The sequence below is a fragment of the Cataglyphis hispanica genome, chromosome 10, assembly GCF_021464435.1.
Source record: "Cataglyphis hispanica isolate Lineage 1 chromosome 10, ULB_Chis1_1.0, whole genome shotgun sequence".
In the NCBI taxonomy this organism is placed as follows: Eukaryota; Metazoa; Arthropoda; class Insecta; order Hymenoptera; family Formicidae; genus Cataglyphis; species Cataglyphis hispanica.
The window spans coordinates 1,089,749-1,100,803 of record NC_065963.1 but is presented as its reverse complement, the minus strand read 5'-3'; the positions used below and the strand labels follow the sequence as shown (position 1 = coordinate 1,100,803).

General features: G+C 32.2%; 1 long non-coding RNA gene across 1 annotated transcript; it reads right to left on the bottom strand.

The window, feature by feature from the left end:
• Positions 1–1,307: 1,307 nt before the first annotated feature.
• LOC126852309 (uncharacterized) lies at positions 1,308–1,935 on the bottom strand. Its single transcript, XR_007687812.1, has 3 exons — positions 1,798–1,935; positions 1,531–1,692; positions 1,308–1,434 (listed from the first exon to the last, which is right to left on the bottom strand). It is a non-coding gene; the product is annotated as an uncharacterized LOC126852309 (long non-coding RNA).
• Positions 1,936–11,055: the final 9,120 nt, after the last annotated feature.

The following is an 11,055-nucleotide window of genomic DNA, read 5'->3' as shown; positions in this document are numbered from 1 at the left end:
AAGATTCTAATTCAACTGAATTTCTTCTCCCTGCGACCAAACAAAAATTAGCAAATCATGATTAAGATATGGCAAAGATATTAGATTATCTTATAAAAAATCCAGATGAATTTAAAAGAATGAGAGCTTTCTGTGAAAATCGAATAGATGTATCTTTATCCTCGAAAGAAAAACGTTTAGCTATCTTCTCAGTTTGAATCTTTCAAAATCACAATATATAAATTTAAAAGAAACTTGTATTGAAAGTGGCACAAATCAATATGTATCTTATTATAATATTCAACAAGCAAAATTAGAATGTTATCCACCAAAAGATACAATAAAAATAACTGAGAATATCGGTACGATTATACTGCAAGCACTTTTGCGTCTAACAAGTGCCAGATTAGTAGAAGTTTGTAAACAAAATTTAGATTGTTCCATGGACTTTACATTAATTTGCAAGTGGGATTTTGATGGCGTTTCGAGCCAAAGCAGTGATGCCAGAATGCCCACGCTAGTAACATGCAACCGTAGTGGAAGGGATAGCGCATACAAGCGCAAACCGCGTACGTGTGAGCTCGGCGCTTCGGTTGACTTCGGACAGTAGAAGAGGATAGATATACCGTTTTCTGTCTCTCTGCTTCTTACCGCGCCGGCAACGAAGATCGGGCCGCACGTGACGCGCGACGCTGCTTGCTTCTCGATTTTCGCTTCTTGCTATGCGTTAAATGTTTTTTTCAGCTTTTTTGTATGAGATATATTATTTATTATATTATGAGATATATTATTTATTATATTATATATATAGTTATTATATATAATATTATATATAATATTATAGTTATTATATATAAAATTATGATTAAAGATACGTATATTATAAATTACTTGAAGTTTTTAATCTACATAAAAAGGCATCTCAAATGATCTGAAAGAAGGGATATCCGATCCTTGTGGAAACAACAAAAAGTCACATATTATATTGTATGAGAAATTATGCAAATAAACGTATATATGGACCACATATATACGTTTCTGTCAAACAATAATGTGTTATCAAACAATAATGAATAAAACAATGTGGTGATTTTCCACACCACCTAGATGAGGTATCACCAATGGCGCGTTAGATTTTTTTAACATGGATCTTCTGCCTGTAGCTATATCATACCACATTATATAATATGCTCTATTTTATACAAAGGAAAAAAATTTTTAAATAATTATTCCCCAATTATATATTGTTTTAAATTAATTTTTATTATATTATTTATTACAAAAATTATTAATTAAAAAAATAATTTTTATTTATTGTGGGACGGCTCCACGTATTTTCACGGCCGCCTCTTCCTCGGCCGCCAGGGCCGCCTCGTCCTCGGCCACCACGCTGGTGGCATGCTTGATGGTACCAACGGGCGCGGGTTCGGCCTCCTGCTCTTTTTTTATGAATATCTGAAAAAATAGAGATATATACAGATAATTAATAAACAATGAATGATAATATAACACTATGCGTATTTATTAATATTTCAATAAAAAAAAATATACCATTTTTCTCTTGCAGCAGCTACCGCTGCTGCTGCTGCTGTTGTTCTTGTATATATTGCAATTGTTGATGCAACAGTTGTTGCCTCTCTTCCTGCAATTTTTGTTGATGCAACAGTTGTTGCATCAACTGTTGCATATTTGCAGCATCTTCATTTATTTCTTCTATAAGAATAAAAGATATATTATATGAGAGAAAGGAGAAAATAAAAATTAAATATTAATCTTTTTTAAGAAATACACATAATAATAATTTGATTTACTACTTACGGGACATAATGATTTACGTTGTGTCGCATTAATGTTTCACAGCGAACTGAAGCTCGGTATTATTTCATTTATTTTGTGTGCCGTGCATTTGTTTTATACGTTGTACTGCTAATGTTTTACGACGCTTCTGTAATCTTGTTGCTTTTTGTGAGTCAATGTATTTTTATATACGTGTCTTGTAAAATCTTGGTATCCAAGAAACTGAAGCAATTGTGATTGTAAGTCCCGATTATTAGAAATATCTATATTTATTTTTATATTATTTCCGTTTCTTCTTTTTTATTGCTTATCTTTTTTTTATTCATTCTTCTTTAATTTTTTGTTTCTGTCTATTTTTTGTATATAAATCTAATATCTATTTGTTGTACATAAAAATGTGTGATGAATTAAGAAAAAAATCTAAGCGAAGTTTTTCAGAAGCTTGGCTCAGTGATGATAGAATTAAATCGTGGATACGTAAAGTATCTTCTGATGATGGTTTCTATCATTGCATTATATGTAATAAAAATATTTCGTGCAACACACATGTTTTAAGACATGCGAATTCTGCGTGTTACAAAAATAATATTAAAGAAAATACTTTATTAAACAATACTAATAAAAATTCACATAAAAATATATCACCAAAATATAAATTTCAACCACAATGGCTAGACATCGAATTATTTAAGCCATGGTTACGTGAAATATCAAATGGCATAAATACATTTTTTTGCTCATTTTGTAAGAAATCTATGATTGGTGATTTATCTCACATTTATCGTCACGCAGAATCCGAAGCACATATAAAAATAGAAAAAAAGACAGACACAAAGAACATGAATGAAAATATAAACATGATGGATGATTCACTTTTGCCATTTGAAGAGCGAAAAAAATCAGCCGAAATTCGATATGCTGCATTAATTGCTAATAAGAATATTCCGCATCAAATGGCGAAAGATGTCCTCAACATTTTTCAACAAATAGGAAAAGATCCTAACGTGTTAAAAAGTATGAATATGGGTCGAACAAAATGTAAAAATATTATTTGTAATGTATTTTGTCCGGTCGAAACGGACCGTGTGGTCAACAGCATTCAAAATACAAAATTTTCCATTTTTATTAATGAAACGTCTGATATTTCTAATGAAAAATGGATGACATTTCTTGTACGGTTTGTTGATTCTGAAACATTAGACGTTCGCACGCAATTAATTAAATTAATTAATATTGATGCAAGAAATATTAGCGCGGAAAAATTATTTAATGCATTTAAATGTGAAATATGGAAATTAAACATTCCATTTAGAAATATTGTTGCCTTGTCATGCGACAATGCTTCTGTTATGACAGGTAAACATCTTTCATTTAAAAAAAAGTTAGAAGAATTTTGTTCAAATTTATTAACATTTCCATGCCCATTCTGCGGCATTAGCTGCACATGCTGCATGTGTTAAAATACCAGAATATTGCGAAGATTTTTTAAAAAAGATAGCAAATTATATTAATAGTAGTCCTAAGCGCGTTGCTATTTATGAAGAATTTACCGAATGTTTTCAGGAAACAAACCGTAAAATTTTAAAATTATTCAATACACGATAGCTATCTTACCATTCGTGTGTTGTGAGACTTGTGGTTTTTTGGGATACTACAAAGCTTTTTTGACTGAAATGGTTATAAGTGATAAGTCAAAATCAGAAGACAATTTATTATCTGTGATGGAAAATCCGGATGTAAAAGCATATTTGTTATTTTTAAAGCATATTTTAAATTTCTTTAATTCTTTTAATGCATTTTTTCAAGCTCTGGAAACAAGAGTTCACTTGTTGCAGCCAAAGTCATTGGAACTTTTAATAAAAATTTCTAAACATTTTTTGAAATCAGAGCTTGTAAAAAATGTATGTAATGATAATTTTACATTTTCTGAAAAAGAAAACCAAAAACCTTTAAATGATATAAATTTAAGATCTGAATGTCAAGAATATCTCGAAAATTTAATGAAAAAAGGACACGCAGACATAATTGAAAACGTTCGAGATAATTGTCTGCAATTTTATATGACTGCAGCCGAGGAAATTAGTAAAAGATTGCCAATTAAAGATAAATTTTTATCTAAATTAACAGTTTTCCAATTCAATACAGCATTATGTAGTATTGACAAAGAAACATCATTTAATGATGTTTCTTTTGTTGCTCAAACTCTCGGTGGCTTTGACGAAAGTGCTTTAAAAAAAGAGTGGAATGTTTTACATCTAGATTTTACAACAGTAAAAAAAGAACATCTTTCAAAATTAAACTTTGATGAGATGTGGAATTTTAAAACGTATATATCCCAACATAAAGTCTCTTTTGAATGCTATTAGATCACTTCCAAATTCAAATACCGACCCAGAAAGAACGTTTTCTTTGCTAACAGATTTAAAAACAAAAAAAAGAAATAAACTCTTGTCTGCATGTATAAATGCTAGTTGTGTGTTAAAATCAGCATTCAAAGCAAGAAAGGAAACTATTTTAGATATGGAGATAAATGAAAATCATTTATCTCGCATGTCGTTGGACAAATTATATGCTAATTGTCCTAAGAAAAAAAGCAGTTTAACATTATATGCTGCTGATAATGATATTACTAGTACCTCGGCCACTAATATACAATAATAATGTTAAAAATTAAATAAATAGTATTATAAGTTATTTATGGGCATTATTTATATAATAATAATTCATATAATAAAGTAAAGAACTTTCCTCGCGTTATGATATCCTAGGAAAAAAGCTCATATATATAAATATATATATATATAAATTATATGTGATTATATATAATTATGTATGATCTTGATTATATATAATTATGTATGATATCACACATAATTATATATAATCATATATAATTTATATATATATATATATATATATATATATATATATATATATATAATTATATTTGTATATGGGCATATTTTATATATATTTATATATGGCTTTTTTTCCCCGGGATGTTTGTAAAACAAATTTTATCTATAATAGACATTATATACTTGTAACGATGCATCCCCCATCGTTCCCGACACGTCGCCCGTCGGAAATCTGCCACCCGGCGAACACCAGCCGGGCAGGGGCAGAGGCGCTTAGCGCCCTATTTTTAAACTAAAAACAAACACCAACGGTGTTTGTCGCAGCGGCACCGAGCGTTTCCGGCGAACGCCGAACGCCCCACGCCGGAGGCCCCGCGTCGTTTCCCTCACCCCGAGGAGGATGTAAACGGCGCGGGTGTCGCAACCACTCCGTAACCGAAAGGATATAAAAAGCCCGACAGATCACAGATCTGTACCAGACCAGACCAAACCGGCAACTGAATCCGTTCGAGCCGTACGCCCGAGACACATCCAGAAACCGCTCCAGAAAACGTCGAAAGACAGTAAACCGGAGGTTGACGTGTTCGCAGCCTCCGTCGAGAATTCTCGACTATCTGCTCTAGAGACGAATCCTATCACCAAACCTCCGTAAAGGACCGAGAATGGACGAGTTCGCCGGTCTCCTCGAGTATTCTCAAGCCTTACGATCCGTACACCTGACCGTCCGAACTCCGCGCAACGTCGCATCCCACGAACCCTTTCTGGGAACACGCGCCGCGTCACCGATACCGACGCATACATCAACTACAGGTCGCTACCCTGCAGTTCGCGCCGACCACCTGGCCACATATTGTACGCGCCTTACCGCGCATAGCTGTAACGATATCACACCGTGAGATATCGATAATACTCTCGCATAGGACTTCGTGCCCATTGACATACGTTGTCAACACGCGCCCGCCTTACCGCGCACACCTCGCGCCTACAGGCACGCACCGGCAAGCACGCGCCCGTCTCACCGCACGCGCCCCACGCTTCGAGCCGGGCCCTTTAACAAGACACGCAAAAACACTGTCTAGACCGGCGTCACAACAGTGCGAATATTATTGTATCGACTCGTATCATTGTAACAGCTGACCATTGCCATCGAGTGGCAAATAAACGACGTATCTTTCAACTCACGTCTCGCAATTGTGTTTCAATCTCTTCACGAACCCTGATCCCGATTGCGCTGTCCGCGCACGCGAAACCGCTCGTGAAGCGGCCCGTTACATATAAAAGCAATATAAATGTGCAAACAAATGTTGTCACTAATTGACATCACACTTGCAAAAGCAAGTGTGTAAAAAAATTGTTGTCGCTAATCGGCATCACACTTATAAAAGCAAGTGTGTAAAAAAATTGTTGTCACTAATTGACATCACACTTGCAAAAGCAAGTGTGTAAAAAATATTCTATAAATCGTAGATTCAATAGAGCACATTATATAATATAATGTGGTATGATATAGCTATAGACGAAGATCCACGTTAAAAAAATCTAACGCGCCATTGGTGGTACCTCATATAGGTGGTGTGGAAAATCACCACATTCATTATTGTTTTATTTCATTTATTATTGTTTGACACAAATGTAATATTACGTAATCCATATATACATTTGTGCGTAATTTCTCATACAAAATGTGTGATTTTTGCTTTTGTTGTTTCCACACGAATATTTCTTCTTTCAAATCATCGATTTGAGATGCATTTTTACGTGAATTAAAAACTTTAAGTAATTTATATACATATCTTTAATCATAATATTATCATAATATATTATATATGTATAATAAATACAATATTATATATAATAACTCTATAATATATTATTATATATAATAACTATGTTACATAATAGATATATAATAGATAATATATATCTCATACAAAAAGACTGAAAAAAAAACATTTAAGACATAGCAAGAAGTGAAAATCGAGAAGCAAGAAGCAAGCAGTGTCGCGCGTCGCGTACCGCCCGCCCGGCCAGCTGCCCGTCTTCGTTGCCGACTCGATAAGAAGGAAAGAGACAGAAAACAATATATCTGTCCTCTTCTGCTGTCCGAAGCCAGCCGAAGCGCCAAGCTCACACGTACGCGGTTTGCGTTTGTTGCGCTATCCCTTCCACTACGGTTGCATGTTGCTAGCGTGGGCATTCTGGCATCACTGAGCCAAAGCACTTATAAGCAAAAATTTCAAATTGAAAATATATTAGACGATTCCATTTTCATGACTATATATATATATATATATATATATATATATATATATATATATATATAGTCATGAAAATGGAATCATTATATATATATATATATATATATATATATATATATATGTAAATACATAATATATATATAATTGTTGTATATGTAAATGTTTTTATGTGTTTGTAGTATAAATTTACAAACATTTACAATACATTATATATTTATCTCAATCGCGACAGAATAATGAATTTACAATATTTTGAATATTGAATTTCTATGAATATTCAATATCTTGAATATTGTAAATAAAGAATAATCTCCTCCATCGCCTATTCTTGTGAGACACAACCATATGATTTTTTTTGTCTCTCCAATAAAGATAATCTTCGCATTGAGATTTTTTTCTTGATATTTTATTGCACATCATGATAAACTTTATGAATATAATAATAAATCTTTATCATCTTTAGTACATCGATATAATCGATATTATCGAGAGCTTAGTATTATAAATTTTTTCATCACATAAATGTGAATGTGTATATATTAGTAGGACATAAGTACACATGTGATATTTGTCAAAATATATCCTCTCCAAAATATTACAACAAAATTTTTGACAATTAAAATATTTTGGATATTTATAATATAGAAAGGGTCCCTCCATCGCCCATTCTCGTGAGAACGCAACCAAAATATATTATTTATTTATTTCATCTCTCCGATTTTAATTTTTAAACATTGAGGCATTTTTTTTGTTCATATACTCTTACGAGTATTAGGATATATTTTTAAATGATAAATTATTTATCACTTTGGAAAAGGCAACAGTTTATTGTCTTCTATAATTTTCCAAAAATGTTCTCTCATGCATTTAATATTTTTGGAATATTTTTCTTCGCAAGGATTGCCTCTTAAGACTACTGTTGTGGCAAATGCTGCAGCATAAATTCCACAACTCGTCTCATCAGATTGTGTTTCAACTTTTTCAAAAATTATGTCATTTGAGTTACTTACAGTCGGATAACGAAGACGTATATAACTTTTTTCTTTCGCTATCAATTTAGCATATGTACAGCCATGTAAACTATTGTACATGAAAGTTTGATGCCATCAAAGAAAATACATCTCCAGTGATTACTACAATTTCCTCCAATTATTTGTACGCTTTTGTCACTATGATTAGCTACAATTATGTGAGAATATTCTAAATATAGCATACTTTATGTTTCGAAAGAAAAAAATTTTCTTATAATGCGTAAAAATAAATCCAATGATTCCTCATTTAATTGACTTATTACAGACAAGATATTATTTTTTACTGAAGAAAAAAAAGCAAACGTATGATCTAAGACATTTGTATGTCTTATCCTCTTCAGTTATATATATCCTCTTTTATATATATTCTCTTTTACTCGAATGACTTATTATAATGCAGTCATCATCTTGCTCTTTATTTAGAGCAATAGTAACAGTATCAGTCATTGTTATTTCCATTGGTGAAACGTTCGATTTTAATAGTTTGCTCTCTTCCATGCCATTTTCACTTTTTATAATATTTCGTCTACTTTGATTATGTAATTTTTTTGCTGCATTTTCTTTAGCTTCCATAATATATCTCGGATTTCTTATTTACATATGTCTATTATAACGACTGTCCAAGATTTCTGGAAGCATGCATTCGTTATAGAAGCGTGTTAAGAAAGGCAACATTTCATTTCTCCAAAAATTATTGTCTTTATCAATACACAATATTTTCATGCTTTTTGGAATCCAAACAGCAAAAATATTGGGTTGGCAAGAAAGTAATTTCGGTTTGCACAAATAGATAGCGTTATGTTTGTTTTGTTATTTTTCTGTCAATGTTATAATTTTTTTCTTTTGAAATTTGGTAGTTGACATTTTTAGGTTACTATAGAAACAAATTCCTTGTAATTTTGTTTACAACTGTTAGTTTACGGTCAATTTTAACATGGAGTGCAAAAATAAACATTTTTGACATATTTTACTTTTTTATTTTCATAAAGGCAAGAAAACGACTGAGGCTCACAAAGAGATATGTGAAGTTATGGTGTTGATTGCTTAACAGAACGCATGTATCAGAATTAGTTTAAAAAATTTTGTTCTGGAGATTTTTCACTTAAAGATGACTAACGTTCTGGTCGACCTTTTGAAGTTGATGACAAAATGAAAGCCATAATTGAATCGAATCGTCATATAACTATGTGCGAGAGATAGCAAAATTTTTTGTAAAGATACAAAAACAAAATTTTTTGTATAGAAAAAAATTGAGTTTTATTTCACACTAAAAAACCGAAATTACTTTCTTGCCAACCCAATACAATATTCTCGCTATGTAATATTTAGCTGACCTTGATTTTGATAATAATATCGGTGCTTCCGATTCATTTTGTGTGGATTATTTTTTTCAAAAATATTTTTTAAAGAAGGCAATGTTTCAATGACTTTTTTCACTATTAAATTATCAGCTGACAAAGGACATTTGATTTCCACTAGACCATTATCATCAATAAGTCCGTCAGAGAAACCACCCAAACATAGATTTTCAATATCGATGAATAATCCACAAGGTTTTATTTCTTTATTTAATTGTATGGCCAATTCTTTCCTTGCTATTTTTTCATTCTTGCGACTATATTTTTGGCAGCGGTATCAATAAATGAAGGATATAAAATGGCTTTTACTGTTGCTGCGCAAGACGTTGTCGATCTCATACGACATAGGTTCATAAAATTGGATACCGTCATCATTTCTCGTCTCAATGATAACCATAATTCAGATTCACTCTGCTTTCTTGTATCAAATTAAATTTTCTGCCAATTTATCGCATTTTCCAATAATTTTTCTAAATGATTTTGCTGAAGTTGTTAGATTTTATCAGATGAAAGATCCGGTTTTTGCGAATGCGAACCGTAATAACGATCCGTTTCTGGCTCTCGTTTGAATTTTTTTTCTTCCTTGTGCTTCTCTGGTTTTTGCAATTTTATTTGTCGTCGCTTTTCCAGGTTCTCGACAATAAGCGAAACAGTCTTACACATGCTTTGATATATTTGTGCAAGTACTTGTTGCGTATTGTATTGCACAACTGCTCCCGCAATTCTAGCATTATAGGAACCTCGTTTGCCAAAATTATTATGCTTTCCGCCAATTTGTTTGAAGATTATCGAATTAAACTATTCTACTGAATTATTTGTCAAATTTAATAATAAACTGTTGGAATAACCATTTAAATATTTGACAGCATTTTTTATTTGTTTATAGAGACCATGTAATTTTAGAAACGGTACATAATTTTTTTCCGTTTTATCACAATTCTCTTTACATGTACGACCACGTGCTTCACATCGCTTATCTTCATCAAAAATATGGGTAGGAATGTTCAATAGATCTTTTTGTAATTTCATAGCCTGACAATGTTGAGGTTGCCTTTCTTCTCTTCGTAGAGCGGCTGCTTTTATTATTCCTTTTCGTATTTTTTAAATATTTTTTTGTACAATATTTCGCAATTTCTACAAAGCCTGTCTACGTTCTACAACGCTGTCTACGCATTTTAGGTTGAGTCATTTCAGCCACAGCTTTTAGCTTCTTGCATAAATTACGAAGCAAATGATTAGTGCATCCTATTTTCTTTACTCTAACCAAAGGGAATGGTCTGTTATCAAGAATGGCCTGATAAAACTATTGTCATCAACAATCGTTTTATAAATCAGACCATGCATTTGGAAGCTACATTTGAAAACTTCTACTGGCATCGCTCTCCATTGCTTGTGGAACTTGCGTTCCGATTAAAATTTTTGTAGCATTTGTGAGCATTTGGTTCTATACCTTTTCGCTCTGCTACATTACATAGTGTGCAAAATTTATTGCAAATATCAACATAGAGAATATTTATTTCCCGTGCGGTAACCAATTATGGCTACAATACCGGAAAGAAAATCGTAGGCATTGCCGTACGATCTCTTCATCCAACTACCATCCGCTACAACTGTTATGTATGGAATATGACTTATAACTTCATTTTTGTCAATAGCGAGTTGCTTTTCAACTTCGCCAAGTCAATTTCATATTTTCCATGGCTGTTTCTTGAAAATCATCGACTAAATTTTCTCTATATTTTATATAACTCGGCTCGGACATACAAGAAACATT